Source organism: Polypterus senegalus, chromosome 10 (genome assembly GCF_016835505.1).
Source record: "Polypterus senegalus isolate Bchr_013 chromosome 10, ASM1683550v1, whole genome shotgun sequence".
NCBI classification, from domain to species: Eukaryota; Metazoa; Chordata; class Cladistia; order Polypteriformes; family Polypteridae; genus Polypterus; species Polypterus senegalus.
In genome coordinates, this window is record NC_053163.1 from 19,724,732 (window position 1) to 19,733,279 (window position 8,548).

Consider the following 8,548-nt stretch of genomic DNA (forward strand, 5'->3'; position numbering starts at 1 on the left):
TGAAACTTCCGAGTGTGACCTATAAAAGGGGGTTGCCTCACTCCATTTGGAGAGCAAGAGTCAGAAGAAGGTGCTGCCGGAAGAATCTCGTTGGGGACCGGGACTCCTTCTGGGTGCCCTATAAAAGTAGCCAGTCACCACCACTCAACGGCCTGAATTGGGAGGAAGTGGATGAAGCAGAAGGACTGGCTGTAGAAAGAGAAGTGACTGTGTTCTGCTCTGTGCTTTGCCTTGTGTGTTGTGGATTCTAGAACTGTAAATAAACCATGTGCTGTGTGGGAATTACTGTCCTGCCTGTCTGTGTCAGGGTTACATATACTGTATGTACATAAATATATATATATATATATACATAAACATAAATATATACACATAAACATATATATATGTGTATATATGTATATATATGTATGCTCATTGCATTCGGAGTCCCGACCTGATTGTATTGGTGGTTACTCTTCATGTAACACTTGTGGTTGGTCTGCCATTTGGCAAACATCCGCCATGGGTGCTCTCTTCAGTTGCAAGAAGCAGATCATGGAATATTGCATAGTTTACTGTCAAATAATGCAAAGAGTACACAATACGTGCTTCGCCCTTATTTGGGCTCATCAGGCATACACACTTTACTGCACCCCTCTCGGGGATCAAACCTTGGATGTCAGCATCAAAGACGAAGCCCCTTTACGCTGCGACACAGTGTGTGGTTCGTTTATTTGACAGCCTGTAGGTCCGGAGTAATTACATTCATTGCATTCGTAGTCTGAGTCGCAACCTGAATTTTGTGGATATATGTATGTATATCTCACGCGCACATATATATATATATATATATATATATATATATATACTGATATGGACTGGTAATGTGTTAGGAATGAAAGGATGCCACATTGATTGATGGAGATGACAATTATCAACCTACAGAGGGCTGAATTCAAAGACACCCTGAAAATCAAAGGGAAAAAATTATGCGGCAAGCAGGCGAGTCCAGTTTGCCAAAATTTCATTGCAGCAACTCTAAATTGTACTCAGTAATTTGTATGGCCCCCTTGTGCTTGTATGCATTTCTGGCAACATCCTAATGAGATGATGGATGATGTCCCGGGGGATCTCCTCCCAGATCTGGACCAGGGCATCACTGAGCTCCTGGACAGTCTGAGGTGCAACCTGATGGCATCAAATGGACCGAAACATAATGTCCCACACAGAGGTGTGCTATTGGATTGAGGTCAGGTGAGTGAGCATGGAGGCCAGTCAAAGGCATCAATTCCTTCATCTTCCAGGAACTGCCTGCATACTCTTGCCACATCAGGCCGGGCATTGTCGTGCACCAGGAGGAACACATGACACTCGTTTGTTTTGTAGCTAAGACAAGAGTAGCCAGTTTCTTCTGTCTGATTTACACCTTTTTCCACTGTCAGTTTTGTAACCTTGTCCTCCTGTACCTCATTTGCCTAAACAGTCGATTATGTTGGCCTCTTTTGTAAATTGCTTTTGATAAAAGCATCTGCTATACAAACAAAATGTAAATATAAAAGTAAAAAAGAAAGGGAGACTATGAAGACGACACAACCAGGAAGTGTCACCATGATGCATTTTATACTCACGTCGCAAGACTGCTGCACTTCTAATTGCTGCTCAGTTTGTGCTTTTGATAAACTATACACTTGTTTCATCTTAGCTAACATTTCATGATCTTACCTGTCGATGAGAATCCATTCTTGGCCAAAGTCTCTGTAAATGTCCTGGATTTTTTCAGTTCTTGGATCTCGTAATGGTAGACTATGTGTGTTTTAATATTTTTATTTTGGAACTTATTCTTTCAGTTTGTTCTTTTCTTTTTTATGCCCATTGCTGCCATCTAATGGATAATAGTAACATGTTTTCTAGCTCTCTGCAGTACAGTACTATATAATAAAACGAGGCTGACATTTCATCTTTATTGCAGCTCCTTATTCACTTGACTATTTCCAGCCAGGTACTTATTTACATACTTTGTACGAACCAGTTAGTTATTCAGCTTTAACAGAAAGATGGAAGACTCTGATAAGTAACAGTTGAATTTTTCCCAGCCCAACATGGGTATCAGGGTAAAACTGACTGGAAAAGTATGAGAAAACCTTCACATGCATCTTGATGTCTAGTTATACAAGACATCAAGCCTTTTGGGGTTCACCCCTATTATTGGCCTTCAAGGCCTGACAAAACCTTAATTTTCACACCATATTGTGTGCAAGAAATTAAAAAAATGATTATATAGAGCGCACCAATAGATGTCTTCAACAAAAATAATTAGAAGCACTTAATGCTGTGTATAAAGAAACATGTATTCAAGTTTAAAGCATCAAGAATTACAAAAGCAAAGTTAATACATTTAAATGAATTAAAAAATATTTGAATGGTGGCTCTGGGGTGAAGGAGCTGCGCTGGTATCTGGGAGGTTGCAGGTTCAAATCCTGCTACTGTCAGAAAGGATCCTACTCCATTGGGCGCCTTAATCTAAAAATTCCCCCAGGGCACTATGCAATTTCCCCTTGGGGATAATTAAGGCATATCAAATAAAAAAAAAAAGAAAAATCAAAGAATTGAAATAAAGTTCTGCTTTCCTCACCTAATCCCCCAGGCTGTACTGACATCCTTTCTGTTATTTAATTCTTTTTTGACTGTTGCTGTCCCCAGAAATACAACACTAAACAACTCATGGGAGGCCAACTGGACAGCTTCAGGTCTACCAGTAGAAACACACATCTCTTTTAAAAAGACAGTGAAAATAACCCTTCTAAGGATATGGTGGAAAAATGTTGACATATCCAGTCTACCCATACTATAATCACAGCCTGAGGATTACTGCATCGAAGGGAGCTTCTTGCCATTTTGAGAAACAGTAAATGACTCGGGCATCATTGGAGCCTGGAGTGTGCAGACATACAGTAACTCAGTTGTTGAATTCATGTAGTAGTGACACAGAGAATCCAAGTCAACACTGTAAATGTCAGAATGCTCAAGCTAATTGTGCACTGATAAATATTTTTTGTAAAAAACAATAACAAAGTTTTCGGACAATAAAAACAAAACTTTTTGCAACTGGTACAAAGACAATCAGTAACAAAGAACAAGTATTCACAGAAACCTATTTATAGAAAATCAGAACACCATGAAAGTTAAGTCCTCGAGGGTCTGCTACATACCATGAAATGTTTAAAAAACATTCAAAATAACAACTGCTCTACTCACCAACCTGTGCAAATGAAACACTCTGACATGAAAAATATATACTGTAGAATAAAACAAAACAGTGAATGAAAAGACGCCACATTCATGGGAGATCCCTCCAGAATGAACACGGACAAGACCTGAATAAAATCAGAGTACCTGATATATCTAAGATACAAAGAAGTGCCATCATTTATTTACTTAATACTTCTGATTCTGCATAACACGTCACCAGCTATCCTGTATTTTCATCTAAATCTGGTCGTACGTCAAGTCCAGGCTCAGCCTCTCATTGTATGTTCAGTTTCTCAGTGCTTGTAGCCTCAGAGTTGATATCTGCAGCCAGACTTTGCTGGAATTTGTAGAGCTTTTGCTCAATGTGAAAAACATTTATCCTATCATTCTCTCGGTTGTTTTGTCAGACATTTCTGAAAATATCTAAAATGCTCCTATAATTTGTACATGTTGTCACACACGCGTACATGGCAGACCAGGGGTTGGTGCTGACGTGTGATCCTTTCTCCTCTTGTCCCTCTGCAGACCAGCCGAAGACTGAGCCTCTCAGTGACATCACCATAGCTCCACCCACTGATGACCTCATTTCTGGCTTCCGTTACCCAGAACCAATCCACCTGCCACATCAGTTCCTGTTCCGGCCTCCCAGACTCCACCTCTTCCTCTAATCCTCGATATTTATAGCCCAGACTTGTCCTGTTGGTCAGTTCCTTTATGAACTCTACGTGTAAAGATGTATTTTCTTTGTTTTTGCCTATTTTTCAGTGTACGGGGTGGCCATCCCCAAAAAGTTTTTCTGTCTGCTGTCTATTTTTTACCATAATGCTCATAATCAGAGAAACATACCATACTTGTTTATGAAGTGCTCTCTTACATTAAAGAATGCAAGAACTGCTTGTGGACTTCCAGCTTACTGTGAATGCATATAACATTTTAGTCAACTATAACTTTCTCTTAATAACCTAATGATGCTTTGTTGCAGATACTTGGCAATCCAGATGATTCTGTCAAATGTAGAGTAAGACACTATAAAATAAAAAAGACACAATGTGAATGATTTTAGAAGTACATACTTTCATGAAAATATTAACTTTTAAAGAAGCAATCAATAAAATCACAGTTCAGCTACGGGCAGTCAACTATTACTGTATCTGAAAAGCAGGGTCACAGGATAAGGCAGATAACAGATGGCTCTGTGTTTCATATTAAAATGGTGGATGAACTACTGAGCTGAATATCAGGACTAAATGACTAAGATACTGAAATTAAATCTAGCAAGGAAATAAAAACTATAAAAAGATACTGAAAACAGCAAGTTAGAAATATAGCTTATCTTCAATATTGTGCACATTTGACAAAACTTTGCAGCCTAGATGACACAGAAACATTGTCTTGCTTGGCTCTTTAATTTATTCAGATTATTAAAAGTCATAACTGACACTCTGACATTTCTCTACATACACACACCCTTAAAAATAAACAAAGAGCAAAGCCATAGGGGAGCCGTTTTTGGCTCCCACAAGACCCTCCTACATGAAAGTTCCAGAAAGAACCTTTCATTTATTGAGATCCATAACAGGCTTCATACAGTAAATCACCATAAATAGATGGCAACAGATTGGTGAAATACCAATAAGTCAGGATTTTAAAAGGACGCCCACTGCATTCAATAACACTGGCCAGCTCGAGGTTTTCTTAATCTGTTGGTGTTCTGCTAGGTAGCCTATAATACATTCCAGATTTTAATTCTTTTCTACATATTAGGACGTTTTTCTAAGCACAGAGAACACACTTCATATGCAAAGAACTCTTTGAAGAATCAAATGCTGCTTGATGAAGCAATAGCTCTACAAGGAACCACACAACCCAGTAAAGAACCATAAAATGCCATTCAAGGACCAACAGTACTGTGAAGTATAAATTCGCCTCCATCTTACAATTTGGATATTCGATATCTTTGCTGTTTCTTCTCGGGTGATGCCATGTACATTGAATGATACACTCATTTTCACCCATCGGTGCTCTTCTGTGTGTCCACACCTCATTCCCTGTAGGATGAAAGCACACAGAATTATCAGGTTTCAGCAAGTCAAGCAAAATGACACCTTTTATTGGCCAACTAAAAAGATTACAACATGCAAGTGTTTCGAAGCAACTCAGGCCCCTTCTTCAGGCGAGATGTAATCAAGATGTAATCATCTTGCCTGTAAATGGGTTTAAACTGGACAGTGATGTAGGGAGGTGGAGGCTTCTTTGGCTTTAGTCCCTGATCTTTCAGTGCCAGATACTCATAAACAATCACGTCGAGCCCCTCACCTTCTTGCCCATCGTGCACTTTCCTATTCCCATTATACAAAAATCAGTTAAATTCTTATTTATTAATAGAATTTCCACTAATAGTAATGGCTAGATGCAAAACGTATTTCAGTTCCTTTTCTCGTTTCCTAGAGTTAATTCGAGTATTGGTCATTTTGTATTAACAGATATTTTATAATTGCTAATTTTTGTATGCTACTCTATTAGGTGTGCTTTCAAAAATGTTATGCATAAGGAAATTAAATCAAACCTGCTGACAGACCCTTCACCACTAACACACATCAGTCGATGCCATCTTGCACTCTGCTGTGTATGAAAGCCTTTAAGCCCCACAAGCTCATTTTTGCTTCTTTTTAGCTCCATTGTAAAGTGCTGTTTAATGGAGTCTGCTAACACAGGGAATCGCTTTCTATTGTCGCTATTTCTTTTGAATAGGATGGATTCTTTTAAAACCACTTAATAAAAAAAAAAATTAAATAACTGACTTTAGAATATGTAAATAAAAAATGTGAAATGCTCCAACTTTCATGCCAGTTGACCTAGTAGCGAATGCACCTGAATGTCTCACCACGCATACATTGTCTTAACTTGTTAGTTTCCAAAAGAACAAACCTTGTGAATGCTCCAGAAAGGACCTTTATTTGTTTAGATTAGTAACAGGTTCCATAAATAACTATACACTCTTAAAAATCCTAAAATCTTTAATGACACTTTATGATTCTTTACTGGGTTGTGTGGTTCCTTGTTGAACTTTTGCCTGACAAGAAACCATTGCATTCTGAGAAGGACTCTGTGCATATGAAGTTGGTTCTTTGTGCTTTGAAAAACTTCCTAAAAACACATTTTCAATGTATGGTAGGCTAACTTGCAGGACACTAACAGATTATGTAACCCTGAAATTATCCTGTGTTGCCATGTGTAGCAATAGTCCTTTTAAAATGATGAGCCACAGGTATTTCACAAAGCTGTTAGCATTTACTCATGATTATTTAATGTATGGAGCCTGCTAATTGGTTCCAGCAGACCCTCATGACCTTGTGGTTAGGATATAGCGGGTTGGATGATGGATGGATGGATGGATGGATGGTTGGAGCCTGCTATAGATCTAAATAAATAAAAGGCTCTTCCTGGAACCTTCATGTGGATGGGTCTGTTGGGAACCATCTCATTTATGGTGGAATGGTAAGACAGAAGACATTCTTGAGTAAAAGGCATATGACAAGTTAAACTACATTGAGAGCAAAGATTCTCTGCTTTGATGAGACAAGAACTGAACTCTTTGGGCCAAACTCCAAGTACTATGTCTAGTGAAGAACAGGCCCTGCTCACCATCGAATTAATACCATCTCTGCGATAAAGTACGGTGGTGCCAGCATCATGCCAGGAGGTTCTTCTCAGCAGCAGGGGTGGGTGAATGGCCGGAACTGATGAAAAGATGAATGCAGCTAAATACAAAGTGGTCCTTGAAGAAAACCTGCTTCAGAGTGCACCTCAGACTGGGGTGATGATGGTTCACCTTTCTGCACAACAACAACCCAAGGTATATAGTCAAGTCATTGCTGGAGTGGCTTCATAACAAGTCTACGGATGCCCTTGAGTAGGCCAGCCAAACAGCAGATACAAACCTCATGGAACACGTGTGTGAAAGACCTGAAGATGGTAGATGCTTCCCATCCTGCCCGTCTAACAGAGCTTGGGAGGATCTGCCGGGAAGAATGAGATAAACTGCCCAAATCCAGGTGTGCAAAGCTTGTAGAGACTTAACCAAGAAGACTCAAAGACGTAATTGCTGCCAAAGGAACTTCTAAAAAGTACAGAATTAAGGGGTCTGAATACTTGCATGAATGAGTGAGTTCATTTTTTGATTTTTAGTAAATTCTTAAACATGTTTTTGTCACTATTGAGTTTAGATTGTTGGACAAAAATGGTGCATTTATGCATTTAAAATTAAATCTACAATGCAATGTTATGTGTGCAGAAAGTGAAGGGGTCGGAATTTTTTCTGAATCCAGGAGTAAAATATGCACACTGCCTGCTGAATACCCACAGCTGCAGAGCCTATGGGAGCAACAATGAGACGCAAGTCCATCACCAGGTTCCATCACACTTATGGACATCAGGCTCATCCTGATTTTAAAAGTATTTTTAGATTGAATGAAAAAAAAAGAAAACGTTTATAATCTCAATACACACTAGGATGAGATTTCAAATTAACCTCCTGGAGCTAAGAGGGCGTATTGTAAACAGGAAGTGAGAGGGCAAAGCTACCGTATAACTATTATATATATATATATTTTTTTTTATTTTTTTTTTTACTTTTTACTCCTTCCATTAAAATACGATCTATCATAACTTACTTTCATTGCATTCTGAACGGTTCCTTGTAATTTAATGGCTGATCGGCAAGACTTTACTGTGTTGTGTCAGCTAAACTCACGTGCTGTCAGCCGGCGTTCATGTGAAGTAAATAAACGGCCGTCAGCGTTCAGATTTTTTACACTTTGCAACGACTTGGACACTAAATCGGGAGTTACACTGAGCTGCATCTTTAAACACACATAACTTATTTTATCGATTAACAGCCTATGTGCAAAATTCATGCATTCTGACCGGTCCTTCATACGCTCGACTCCTTGTTTAATAATAAAAGCAAACAAGCCCATAAAGTGTCGGTACTCACTTGAAGGTTACGCCATTAGTCGCTTAATTCGGGTCACGGATCACAACATTAAAACCCAAACTGGACCCAAAGAAAGTTCATCGGCAACGGTCTTCAGCGCTTGTTCGCTTTAATAGGGTGAGTCAGCGTTCACATGATTGCCGGCTTTACGCAATCCTCGTCAGTTTAGCATTCGCGTTTCGTATAAAGGGAATTATAAAAAGATTATATTCATCTGTCCATCCATCCAAATGTGCATACGCATCGGTCTGCTATAGAATGGCAGCTTCGCTCACTTTATTTTTACCTTATTCTTTTTTGTGTTATTATAGATCAACTATT

At 39.0% G+C, this 8,548-nt stretch overlaps 1 long non-coding RNA gene across 1 annotated transcript; it reads right to left on the reverse strand.

The window, feature by feature from the left end:
- Positions 1-2,312: 2,312 nt before the first annotated feature.
- On the reverse strand, positions 2,313-8,335 carry LOC120536893. The gene is made up of 3 exons (XR_005635223.1): positions 8,228-8,335; positions 5,169-5,279; positions 2,313-4,257 (listed from the first exon to the last, which is right to left on the reverse strand). It is a non-coding gene; the product is annotated as an uncharacterized LOC120536893 (long non-coding RNA).
- Positions 8,336-8,548: the final 213 nt, after the last annotated feature.